Source organism: Eschrichtius robustus, chromosome 5 (assembly GCF_028021215.1).
Source record: "Eschrichtius robustus isolate mEscRob2 chromosome 5, mEscRob2.pri, whole genome shotgun sequence".
Classification (NCBI taxonomy): Eukaryota; Metazoa; Chordata; class Mammalia; order Artiodactyla; family Eschrichtiidae; genus Eschrichtius; species Eschrichtius robustus.
Window position 1 is genome coordinate 9,467,546 of NC_090828.1, and position 12,511 is coordinate 9,480,056.

Consider the following 12,511-nt stretch of genomic DNA (forward strand, 5'->3'; position numbering starts at 1 on the left):
GAGAATTATATCAGCAGAAACACTGACTGCCAGCTTGAACTGAAAGGGTTCAGAGGTAGTACAAAAGGAAAAGATGACTCTGGACCCCCAAACTCCTACAGGCGGGAAGTAGGCTGAGAAAACTACACCTGCAAACATGGGCACCCTTTTGCCAAAAAGGAAGGATGAATCAGAGGATGGAATCAAGAGTCCAGAGGGGAAGCCAAAAGCCGTAAAGAGTCTAGTGATAGGTTTTGAGCTCTAATCAAGAGCTAATGACCTGTGCCCTGCTGGATTTCAGAATTTCTATGGACCAATGACTCCCATGGAGCTATCATTTCCCCACTGTTTCAAGAGCATTGTATACAGTAATTCTCTCATGCCTGTCCCACCGTGATATGTTGGGGGAGAGGGGACAGAAAACCTGTCACTGGCTTCAGATCTAAAGGAACCATCCTTGAGGAGCTGTACTTAAGGCATTACACCTGAGGAGCCCTATCCACATATGGACCCGATTTACACGATGAGATCCTGAAATACTTAAAGATACACTTCAGGAGGAAAGAAATTTACCCAGAAGGAAAGACTAGAATTTCAGAAGCAATGAAGATGAAAGAAATGGTAGTAAACATAGGCAAATATAAACAACTACTACCGTATAAAACATGTTTTAAATAACAAACTTTAGAGGAGGTGTCAAAACAAGGCAAATCAAAACAGCAGTCAACAATTACATATGAGGTAGAGGCTTAGAATGTAAACATTCTAAGGTCCTTATGTTCAAGAGGCAGATAGAAATATTGACGTGTTAAATTTTTATAAGTTAAGTTACAGTAAACTTGCTAAACTTTTAAGGGACACCACAAGAGAGAGACAGAAGGAGAGAGAGACAGAGAGGAAGGAAGGAAGGGAGGGAGGGAGGGAAGAGAGAAAGAAAGGAGAAAAAAAAAAAAAATATATATATAAGGGTAACTCCCAAAATAGTTGGTCTGTAATCACTTGGAGATTGGTTCACAGCTGAACAAAATGGAAAATTCAATTTAAGGTGACTTAACAAATAGAAGTTTATTTTTTTCTCACAAAGAGTCTGGAGGTAGACCAGAAAGGCTGTTGCAGAAGTTCCATTATGTCACTAATGTCCCAGGTCCTTTTATCTTTCTGTTTCACATTCTTAAGATGTGGCTCTCACCCTTCCTGTTTTCAAGGCATCACAACCATGGTCCAGTAAGTAAAAGGGGTAGGACAAGAAACAAAAATGGACATGCAAGCTGAGTCCACCCTTGTCTGAAGGCACCTTCTGGGATGCTCTATGAAACAACTTCATCTTACCCAGCAAAACTGGGTCACATGGCCACATCTGCAAGGTAGCAAGGGAAATGTAGTCTCTGTCTTAAGGGGAAAAAAATGGAATAAAGGAAACACAAAAGAGAAAGGAAGACATGGAAACAAAACAAAAAGCAAAGAAAAAGCATGATAAGATGAAAGCACAAAATAAGATGATAGAAATTATAGACATATTAGTAATCACAGTAAATATAAATGAACTAATCATGCCAGCTAAAAGACACTCAGATAAATAATTCATACATGCTTAAAAAAAATGATACAGAAAAGTGAAAGTAATAGAATGGAAAAAGCTAGACCAATACAAACCAAAAGAAAGCTGGTGTAATTACAGTAATACCAGACTAAGTATACTTTAAAGCAAAACTCACTATTGGTAATAAGGAGGACCATTACTTATTGATAAAAGGAATAATTCACCAGGAAGATTTAATACTTCCAAAATAGTATAACCCTAACAAAATACACAGAGCAAACACTGATGGAATTATGATGAAAAAATGATAAATCCTCCATTGCACTGGAAGATTTTATAACACCTATCGATACTTGATATACCAAACAGAAGTGAAGTTATAGAATATCTGAATAACACTATTAATAAGACTTATCAATGGACATTGCTATAGAAAAACAAAGATCAAATATTAATGAGCTATGCGTTCAAATAAAAAAATTGATTACTTCTCCAAATTAGAAGAAAATATAAAGATAAGAGCAAAAATTAATAAAGTAGAAAACAAACATTGTAGATGATCAAGGAAACCAAAATATTAATCTTTCAAAAGATTAATAAAATGGATAAACTTTCAAGAATAAACAAGAAAAAAGGACAAAAGCATAACTCAGTCCTATGAGAAATAAAAAGATTAACTACAACAGGGACTTAGAAAAACATTACACCAATTAACACAAAATCAGACAAATTGGGCAATCCTCCAGAAATATATAATTTACCAATTCTGACTCAAGAAGAAATAGAAAACCTGAGAGACTATAACTAGTAAATAAATTGAATCCACTGTTTGATTTGAAATAAAAAACCTCAAGTAAAACTTCAGGTCCACACTGATTTACAGGTTAGCTTTATAAACTCTCAAAGAACAGACATCCAGATCTTGTACCATTTGTTCCAAAAAACAGAAATAGAAGGAAACTCCCAATTCAAATCATGAGGTTGCTCTAACTAGCAATGATGGTAGGCAAAAGGAAAACTGCATACGAAACATCATTTAGGAACACACATGGCAAAAATTATAAATAAAGTATTAGGAAATGGAATCCATCAACACATTTAAAAAAATAAATTGTGAGCAGTAGAGTTAATCCTGGGATCCAAGGATGGAATAACTTCAGAAGATATATTAATGTTATTCACCATGTTGGAATATTACTCAGCCATAAAAAGGAATGAAATTGGGTCACTTGCAGAGATGTGGATGGACCTAGAGTCTGTCATACAGAGTGAAGTAAGCCAGAAAGAAAAAAACAAATATTGTATATTAACGCATATATGTGGAATCTAGAAAAATGGTACAGACGAACCTACTTGTAGGGCAGGAATAGAGATGCAGATGTAGAGAACAGACATGTGGACACGGAGGGGAAGGGGAGGGTGGGACAAATTGGGAGATTAGGTTTGACATAAATACACTACCATGTGTAAAACAGATAGCTAGTGGGAACCTGCCGTACAGCACAGAGAGCTCAGCTTGGTGCCCTGTGACGACCTAGATGGATGGGATGGTGGGGTGAGGGAGGTCCAAGAGGGAGGGGATATAGGTATACATATAGCTGATTCACTTCTTTGTGCAGCAGAAACTAACACAACATGGTAAAGCAATTATACTCCAATTTAAAAAAATCATTTGACTACGTAAGGAGTTTTACACACTTTTTGAAAATTAAATATTTTCTTTAAATGGAAAAAAAAACAAATAACAGGAAAAAATGATCATCTCAAAAATGTAGAAAAATTATTTCAGGGACTTGCCTGGTGGTGCAGTGGTTAAGAATCTGCCTGCCAATGCAGGGGACGTGGGTTTGAGCCCTGGTCTCGGAAGATCCCACATGCCATGGAGCAACTAAGCCCGTGCACCACAACTATTGAGTCTGCGCTCTAGAGCCCACAAGCCACAACTACTGAGTCCCCGTGCCACAACTACTGAAGCCCCCGTGCCTAGAGACCGTGCTCTGCAACGAGAAGCCACCGCAATGAGAAGCCCACGCACCACAACAAAGAGTAGCCCCGGCTCACCACAACTAGAGAAAGCCCGCACGCAGCAACAAAGACCCAACGCAGCCAAAAATAAATAAATAAAAATAAATAAATTTTTAAAAAATTATTTCATATAGTTCTAACATCTATTTATGAAGAAAAACTCCTAGAAAACTATAATAAAAGGGAATATCTTTAACCTGACAAACCTGACACAGGCTAGTTACCAAAAACCTAATAATAGTATCAGTGATAATAACAACACATGGATTTGTTTAGTATTCAATATTTGCCATGTACTGCTCTAATTTGTATATGTACAGTGTGTGTATCATACATACATATCGTCATTCAATCCTCACGATAACTCTATGAGATAGGTACTATTATCATTGCCCTCTTATAAAGACAAAGATGAGGAACAGAGAGTTTAAGTGGCTTGCTCAAAGTCACATAGTGAGAACTAGGATTGAACCAAGCCGTTTTCTCCATAGTGCACCTCCTAATCGTGATTTTATGTGGCCTTTAATGTCAGGCATAAGACTAGAATGTCTACTCTCACCATTTCTATTCAACATTGTTTTGGAGGTGGAAAAAAAAGAAAGAAGACACAAAAATGTATCAGGGTTAGAAGGCAAGGAAAAACTGCCATTACTGCAACTGAAGATGATCTAAATATCAACATACAAAAGTCAAGAAATTTTACTGAAAAATGATGCTGATCAACCTAAATGGGAAAAGAATTTGAAAAAGAATAGATACATGTATATGTATAACTGAATCATTTTACTGTACACCTGAAACTAATACAACATTGTTAATCAACTATACTCCAATGTAAAATAAAAAGTTTTAAAAAAATTTAAAAATAAAGCAGTGTAATGTTGGTGTAAGACAATCAACCAACAGAACTAAATATTCCTGGAAATGACAGATGTACATTGGAACATGCAACATGTAAGGATGGGATTACAAAACAGTGTAGGGTAACTAAACTATCCTATAAATGGTGCTGGGAATACTGACAGACCATACAGGAAAAAAAATTATAACATTTCATCTCATCATAACCAAAAACAAACTTGAGATAAGTTAAAGACCAAATATGACAAACAAGTCATAAAATATTTAGAATTAAACATAGGAGTACATCTTTATGAAATCAGGGTAGGGAAAGATTTCTTAAACAAAACACAAAAGTACAAGCCATATATTAAAAGACTGACAAATTTGAACGCCATTGTAAAATTGTAAACTTCTATATGGGTAAAAACTCATAAACAAGGTAAAAAGATAAACCCAAAACTTGGTGAAATATCTGTAGCACATATAACCAAACCAAAGAATTGGTACTCAAAATAGGAAAAAGTTTCTACAATCAACACAAAGAAGATAAACAACCAAATACAAGAAATAGACAAAAAAGATGAATTAGCAATTCTCAGAAGGAAACTGGTCAATAAATATAAGAAAGGGTATTCGACCTCATTACTAATCAGGGAATTTACACACCCAGTTTGGCAAAAAATAACATGTTATCTTTGATTACAGTAAATGTTGGTGAGAATGTGGGAAAACAGCATCTCTCTCATAAAATGCCAATGGGAATATAAATTGATTTAACTCATTTGGAGAGTAGACTGCCAATACCTAGTAAACTTGAAGAGGCACATATCCTACAACTCAACAAACACCACTACATGCCTGACTTAGAGAAATGCTCACACATTGCACAAGGATAAGTGAAGATTTATTATTGCAAAAAAGTGGAAACCACCTAACTACCCTCAGTAGGGGAGATGATTGAACTATGGTTTGTAATATAGAATACCATAAGCCATTGAAATGAATGAACTAGATATACATATATCAACATGGATAAATCTCAAAAAACAGTGTTCAATGATAAAACAAACTTGAAAAACAATACAGTATACCATTTATGTAAAATTTTAAATATATAAAAGTAATATATATTATTATTATTTTTTGGGGGGTGGGAACATCTGTGTTTGAGGCACGGAAGCAGCAGGAGGGCTCCAGTGTGGCGGTGGAGGGAGGGGGCCCGAGAGCAGCTGGATATCGGGGTGCGAGCAGATTCCTGGGTCAGCAGCCTAGACCCGGAAACAGTGGAAGGCCTGTCTTCCAAAAGGCTGCCCTTGAAGTGAGTGAAATGGGGTGTGCAGAGATGCCAGGGGAAAGGGGTTCTGTGCTGGCGCTTGGGGCTCTAGCGGCTGCGGATGCTGGACTCCTGACGCTTACTCCCATTCCCTCCCCCCGACACAGGCCGAGACCTCGCCACACACTCACCCACGCCCAGCAGGGCACACGGACCACATGCCTGTCCACACAGCACATCTTCTGCACCTGCGGGCGGACAGGGCCTGGACAGGGGCAGGCCTGGGACCAGGTGCCCCTCCCAGCATGTCCCTAGGATGCGGTTCTGACTCCGGGACCCTCAGGCTCCACTCCCAGTTTCCCCCTGGAAGGCTGACCGGGAAGTAAGGGTAGCTGGCAGGGGTGTGGGTGCAGGGGGCAGGCCTGCCTAGGGGGCCCCAGGGCCTAGAGGGTGGGCTCAGCAGGGTGAGGAATCAGAGGAGGAGGCTTCGAGATCCTCTTGGGTCTCGGAGGGGCTGGGCTTTCCTTCCTTCCTGAGCTTTGGGAGTCTGGGCTAGGCACAGGGTCCCGGTGGTCAGAGGCCAAATCTCAGCAGAGCCGACAGCAGGCTGAGCGGGAGCGCGAGGCCCAGCACGGTGACCCTGGCCCGCAGCCTGCCGTCGGCGCACTGATGTTGCACAGGAAGCTCTGGCAGCAGTGGCTGCCCACGGACGCCACGCAGAGGTTGACGCTCGGGATGGGGCAGATCCGGGAGCAGCCCTTGTTCAGGGTGCAGCCAAAGTTCACCACGTTCCCGATGCCAGCGGATGCAGAGATAGTCACACAGTAGCTGTCCGTATCGGAGCGGACGGTGGGCTTCAGGCAGTACCAGTTGCTGTTCTTATTCACGCAAGAGAAGCACACCAGGGCGTGGGCTCGCTCCACACCCAGGAGGGCAGCCAGCAGGACCGGCAGGAAGACCTTCATTCAGGAGGGGGCTGGCTTCCCGCCTGGGGTCTCACGAAGCCTGGGGTCTCACGAAGCCGAAGAAGTCAGCCCTGCTCGCCGGCGGACACGGGTCCCCGGCCCGGCCGTGCAGTCAAGCCTGCCCCCGAGCCCAAGTGCAGCCCGCACTCCCCAGTATATATTATGTATGTATTTGTGACTCTGTAAAATAAAATATGCTTGGCAATGATACCAATTTCAGAACAGTTAGTAGAAGGGAATAGAGGAAAAACAGGTGAGGGGCAGAAATTTGAGTATACATTGTATGTAATTTTTAAATGCTTTTAAAAGACATTAAGTAAATATGGTGCTCACTTCAACAGCATGTATATTAAAACTGGGATAATAAAGAGAAGATTCTTATGGCCCTGAGAAAGGATGACAAAAATAAAAACAATTCAAAAAAATTAAAACCATTCAGAGTAGATTTTCTGATCACATGCAATTAAGCTAGACATGAAGAAAAAATATATAACCAAAAAATTCCCAGCTACTTGGAACTCAAGTAAACTGTTTCTAAATAATCTATGGATCAAAGAAGAAATCAAAATGGAACTTAGAAAATATTTTAAACTGAATGAGAATAATGACACAACTTATCAAAACTTATCTAATATAGCTACAGTAGCACTTATGGGAAATTTAGGGGAAAAAATGGCTGAAAACAATAAGCTTTCATCTCAAGCAGCTAGGAAAAGAACAATGAATCAGACCTAAGAAAAGTAGGAAGAAGGAGATAATATAGGTATGAACAAAAACCAATAATAAAAAGAGAAAATCAACAGAGCTAAAATTTAGTTCTTTCAAAAACTAAATAAAAAATAAATAAACCCCTAACAAGATTGATCAAGAAAAAAAAGAAAGCACAAATTACCATTATCAACACCAACATATTTGATAATTTGAATAAAATGAAGTAAACGTGACAAATTTTAAAATCTTATGTTAGTGGCGTTGGGTATCTATAATATTATCTTCAGTTCTTTTATGTGGGTTTAAGATACTTCTGAATTTAAAAACTTTTAAAGGGAAAGGTATAGAACATAATGTATAAGATTCTTCTTTTTGTGTTAACATATTTTGTATATATGCATAGACCATTTCTCAAAGGATATATATGAAACTGTTAATGATGGTTGTCATGGGAAACGGGAACATGGGATCAGAAGGAAACTTGTTTTTATCCTATACCTATCCTTTTTTTTTTTTCACTTCTAATTTTATTGATTTGAGTCTTCTCCCTCTTTTTCTTGAGGAGTCTGGCTAATGGTTTATCAATTTTGTTTATCTTCTCAAAGACCAGCTTTTAGTTTTATTGATCTTTGTTATTGTTTTCTTTGTTTCTATTTCATTTCTTTCTGCTCTGATCTTTATGATTTCTTTCCTTCTACTAACTTTGGGCTTTGTCTGTTCTTCTTTCTCTAGTTCCTTTAGCTGTAAGGTTAGATTGTTTGAGATTTTTCTTGTTTCTTGAGGTAGGCTTATATTGCTATAAACTTCCCTCTTAGAACTGCTTTTGCTGCATCCCATAGGTTTTGGATCATCGTGTTTTCATTGTCATCTGTCTCTAGGTATTTTTTGATTTCCTCTTTGATTTCTTCAGTGATCTCTTGGTTATTTAGTAACGTATTGTTTAGCCTCCTTGTGTTTGTGTTTTTTACGTTTTTTTCCCTGTAATTGATTTCTAACCTCATAGCGTTGTGGTCAGAAAAGATGCTTGATATGATTTCAATTTTCTTAAATTTACTGAGGCTTGATTTGTGACCCAAGATGTGATCTACCCTGGAGAATGTTCTGTATGCACTTGAGAAGAAAGTGTAATCTGCTGTTTTGGGATGGAATGTCCTATAAATATCAATTAAATCTATCTGGTCTATTGTGTCATTTAAAGCTTGTGTTTCCTTATTAATTTTCTGTTTGGATGATCTGTCCATTGGTGTAAGTGAGGTGTTAAAGTTCCCCACTATTACTGTGTTACTGTCAATTCCCTCTTTTATAGCTGTTAGCAGTTGCCTTATGTATTGAGATGCTCCTATGTTGGGTGCATATATATTTATAATTGTTACATCTTCTTCTTGGATTGATCCCTTGATCATTATGTAGTGTGCTTCCTTGTCTCTTGTAACATTCTTTATTTTAAAGTCGATTTTATCTGATATGAGTATAGCTACTCCAGCTTTCTTTTGATTTCCATTTGCATGGAATATCTTTTTCCATCCCCTCACTTTCGGTCTGTATGTGTCCCTAGGTCTGAAGTGCGTCTCTTGTAGACAGCATATAGATGGGTCTTGTTTTTGTATCCATCCAGCGAGCCTGTGTCTTTTGGTTGGAGCATTTAATCCATTCACATTTAAGGTAATTATCGATATGTATGTTCCTATGACCATTTTCTTAATTGTTATGGGTTTGTTCTTGTAGGTCCTTTTCTTCTCTTGTGTTTCCCAGTTAGAGAAATTCCCTTAGCATTTGTTGTAGAGCTGGTTTGGTGGTGGTGAATTCTGTTAGCTTTTGCTTGTCTGTAAACCTTTTGATTTCTCCATTGAATCTGAAGGAGACCCTTGCCGGGTAGAGTAATCTTGGTTGTAGGTTCTTCCCTTTCATCACTTTAAATATATCATGCCACTCCCTTCTGGCTTGTAGAGTTTCTGCTGAAAAATCAGCTGTTAACCTTATGAGAGTTCCCTTGTATGTTATTTGTCGTTTTTCCCTTTTTGCTTTCAATAATTTTTCTTTGCCTTTAATTTTTGTCAGTTTGATTACTACGCGTCTCGGCGTGTTTCTCCTTGGGTTTATCCTGCCTGGGACTCTCTGCACTTCCTGGACTTGGGTGGCTATTTCCTTTCCCATGTCAGGGAAGTTTTCGACTATAATCTCTTCAAATATTTTCTCGGGTCCTTTCTCTCTCTCTTCTTCTTCTGGGACCCCTCTAATGCAAATGTTGTTGCATTTAATGTTGTCCCAGAAGTCTCTTAGGCTGTCTTCATTTCTTTTCGTTCTTTTTTCTTTATTCTGTTCTGCGGCAGTGAATTCCACCATTCTGTCTTCCAGGTCACTTATCCGTTCTTCTGCCTCAGTTATTCTGCTATTGATTCCTTCTAGTGTATTTTTCATTACAGTTATTGTATTGTTTATCTCTGTTTGTTTTTTAATTCTTCTAGGTGATTGTTCTTTAATTCTTCTAGGTCTTTGTTAAACATTTCTTGCATCTTCTCGATCTTTGCCTCCATTCTGTTTCCGAGGTCCTGGATCATCTTCACTATCATTATTCTTAATTCTTTTTCTGGAAGGTTTCCTATCTCCATTTCATTTAGTTGTTTTTCTGGGGTTTTATCTTGTTCCTTCATCTGGTACACAGCCCTCTGCCTTCTCATCTTGTCTTTCTGTGAATGTGGTTTTTGTTTCACAGGCTGCAGGATTTTAGTTCTTCTTGCTTCTGCTGTCTGCCCTCTGGTGGTCTATACCTATCCTTTTTAAACTGATTCATCTTTTATTTTACTACATGCATTTATTTGTGGGTTTTTTTTTCATATCTCTAAAGTTAATTAAAAATGATAAAATATGAGAGCCTTTCTTAGATCTGTCTTCCCTACTCTGTAGCCCAGAGCAGGCTCCCATGCTTCTGCCCCCCTCCCACCTAACCCTCCACCCATAGAACCCGACTCCAGGTCTCTAGAAATTCTAGAGATTCAGGCTGAAGACAAGGAGCAGCTGGTTAGGGAGAGCAAAGAGAAGAAGAAGAATAGACTAAGAGATGGTAGCTGGGGGCTTCCCTGGTGGCGCAGTGGCTGAGAATCTGCCTGCCAATGCAGGGGACACGGGTTCGAGCCCTGGTCTGGGAAGATCCCACATGCCGCGGAGCAACTAGGCCGATGAGCCACAATTACTGAGCCTGCGCGTCTGGAGCCTGTGCTCCGCAACAAGAGAGGCCGCGATAGTGACAGGCCTGCGCACCGCGATGAAGAGTGGCCCCCGCTCGCCGCAACTAGAGAAAGCCCTCGCGCAGAAACGAAGACCCAACACAGCCATAAATAAACAAACAAACAAAAAAAAAGAGATGGTAGCTAAGCATGAGAAAATGAAATTCCAGGTCAAAGGCTGAGATATGGGCCTCAAGAAAGGACCTACAGAAAATGGATTATGGATCCATGGCATGTGGCCAGCCAAATTTGGGAGGAAGGTAAGGACCAGTCTTTCCCACTTTCTGATTCCTGGCATACCAATATTCCTAGGATCTATAACTCAGGCCAATATTTCAGGATATTAGTATTTATTAATAATATCAATTTTCCATTACAGTCCCCATTTCAAACATTGTCCCATTCTCCCAATAAATCATCTAAACATCCATGGAAATTTCAATTCTTTGACATCTAAACCGTATCTCCCACATTTCCTTTCACATGCAATAGCAGAAATTTAAAAAACTTTGTCATTTGGTTCAGAAAATATGGTTGTTGAGGTCATTTGGTTTTATCACAGAGATTTTTGTGGATTGGCCTAAATACCTAACCACCACTTATAACTCATTGAAGATCTAAGCAACCAACTTAAAAATGGACAACAACTTATAAAATGGATATAAGTTGGAAAACAACTTATTTTTAGGTTGGATTCAACCTCAGTCCATGAGTGAGCACTTTCAATTGAGTTTATACGGGCACATTTTTGCCATAAATTAAATTTTAAAAAATATTTCCGATAGCTAATTTTCTGGTTGTTCCAATCTATTTAGCTTAGGGGGGAAATATCTATAGATGTTTTCTCAGATTTTTAAAGGTCTCAGAGAAAAAAATTCAAACTTCATAGGCAAATGGGCAAAGAGTATAACCAGGCAAATTACAAAAAGAATATAAATGGCAATTAAACATGATGGGATTTTTACTAGTTTTCAGGAAAATGCTAATTAAACATGATACTATTTTCACCATCAGACTGGAACAGATTAAAAAAGAGTAACAATATCTAATTAATGATGGCAAAGATGTAAGAAAACTCCTATATCCTGTTGGATGGTTGTATTAATATTCAGTACTTTAATATTTAATACACACTTTTTGGGAGAGCAATTTGTGAGTATAGCGAAGTGATTGGCATCTTATTTAAGTTGTCAGTTACTCAGAATTTAAATATGGTGACATCAAAATATTAATGAAGTCTCATTTTATGAACAAACATGGAAATAATGTAAATCGCTCAATTTAAAACTCTTTCAAAAATAGCATAATTATAAAGTTTGCAAAATTACAGAGGTCAAATGAGTTGTAGATGGCATTTGTGCTACATCCTTGACAGTGCTACTCAAGCTGGTTAACAGAAATACCATCTTTGTCAAGTTAACCTTGACTTACACAAGGTTTTCAAGAATTCACCCCTCAAATAATATACTCCGTACCTATCAAAATTTATAATGTAAATATCTTTGGACCTAGCAATTCTACAACTAAGAATCTATGCTATTGACATTCTCACATAATTGTGCAAAGATAAACATGTCCCAGAATGTACCTAAAGGCTTTTGAAAATGCCCATTAGGGACTTCCCTGGTGGCGCAGCGTTTAAGAATCCTCCTGCCAATGCAGGGGACGTGGGTTCAAGCCCTGGTCTGGGAAGATCCCACATGCTGTGAAGCAACTAAGCCCGTGAGCCACAACTACTGAGCCTGCGTGCTGCAACTACTGAAGCCTGGGGGCCTAGAGCCCATGCTCCGCAACAAGAGAAGCCATCACAATGAGAAGACTGTGCACCACAACGAAGAGTAGCCCCCGCTCGCTGCAACTAGAGAAAGCCTGTGCAGCAACGAAGACCAAATGCAGCCCAAAAAATTAAAAAAATTAAAAAATTTTAAAAACTTGTAATAGCTAGAATTTA

The 12,511-nt window shown here is 38.7% G+C and overlaps 1 protein-coding gene and 1 pseudogene across 1 annotated transcript in view; both read right to left on the minus strand.

The window, feature by feature from the left end:
- The window catches only part of FBXO36 (F-box protein 36), a 98,378-nt gene that overhangs the window by 23,386 nt on the left and 62,481 nt on the right, over positions 1-12,511 (minus strand). The window lies entirely within an intron of this gene.
- Positions 6,234-6,625, minus strand: LOC137765487 (lymphocyte antigen 6E pseudogene; annotated as a pseudogene).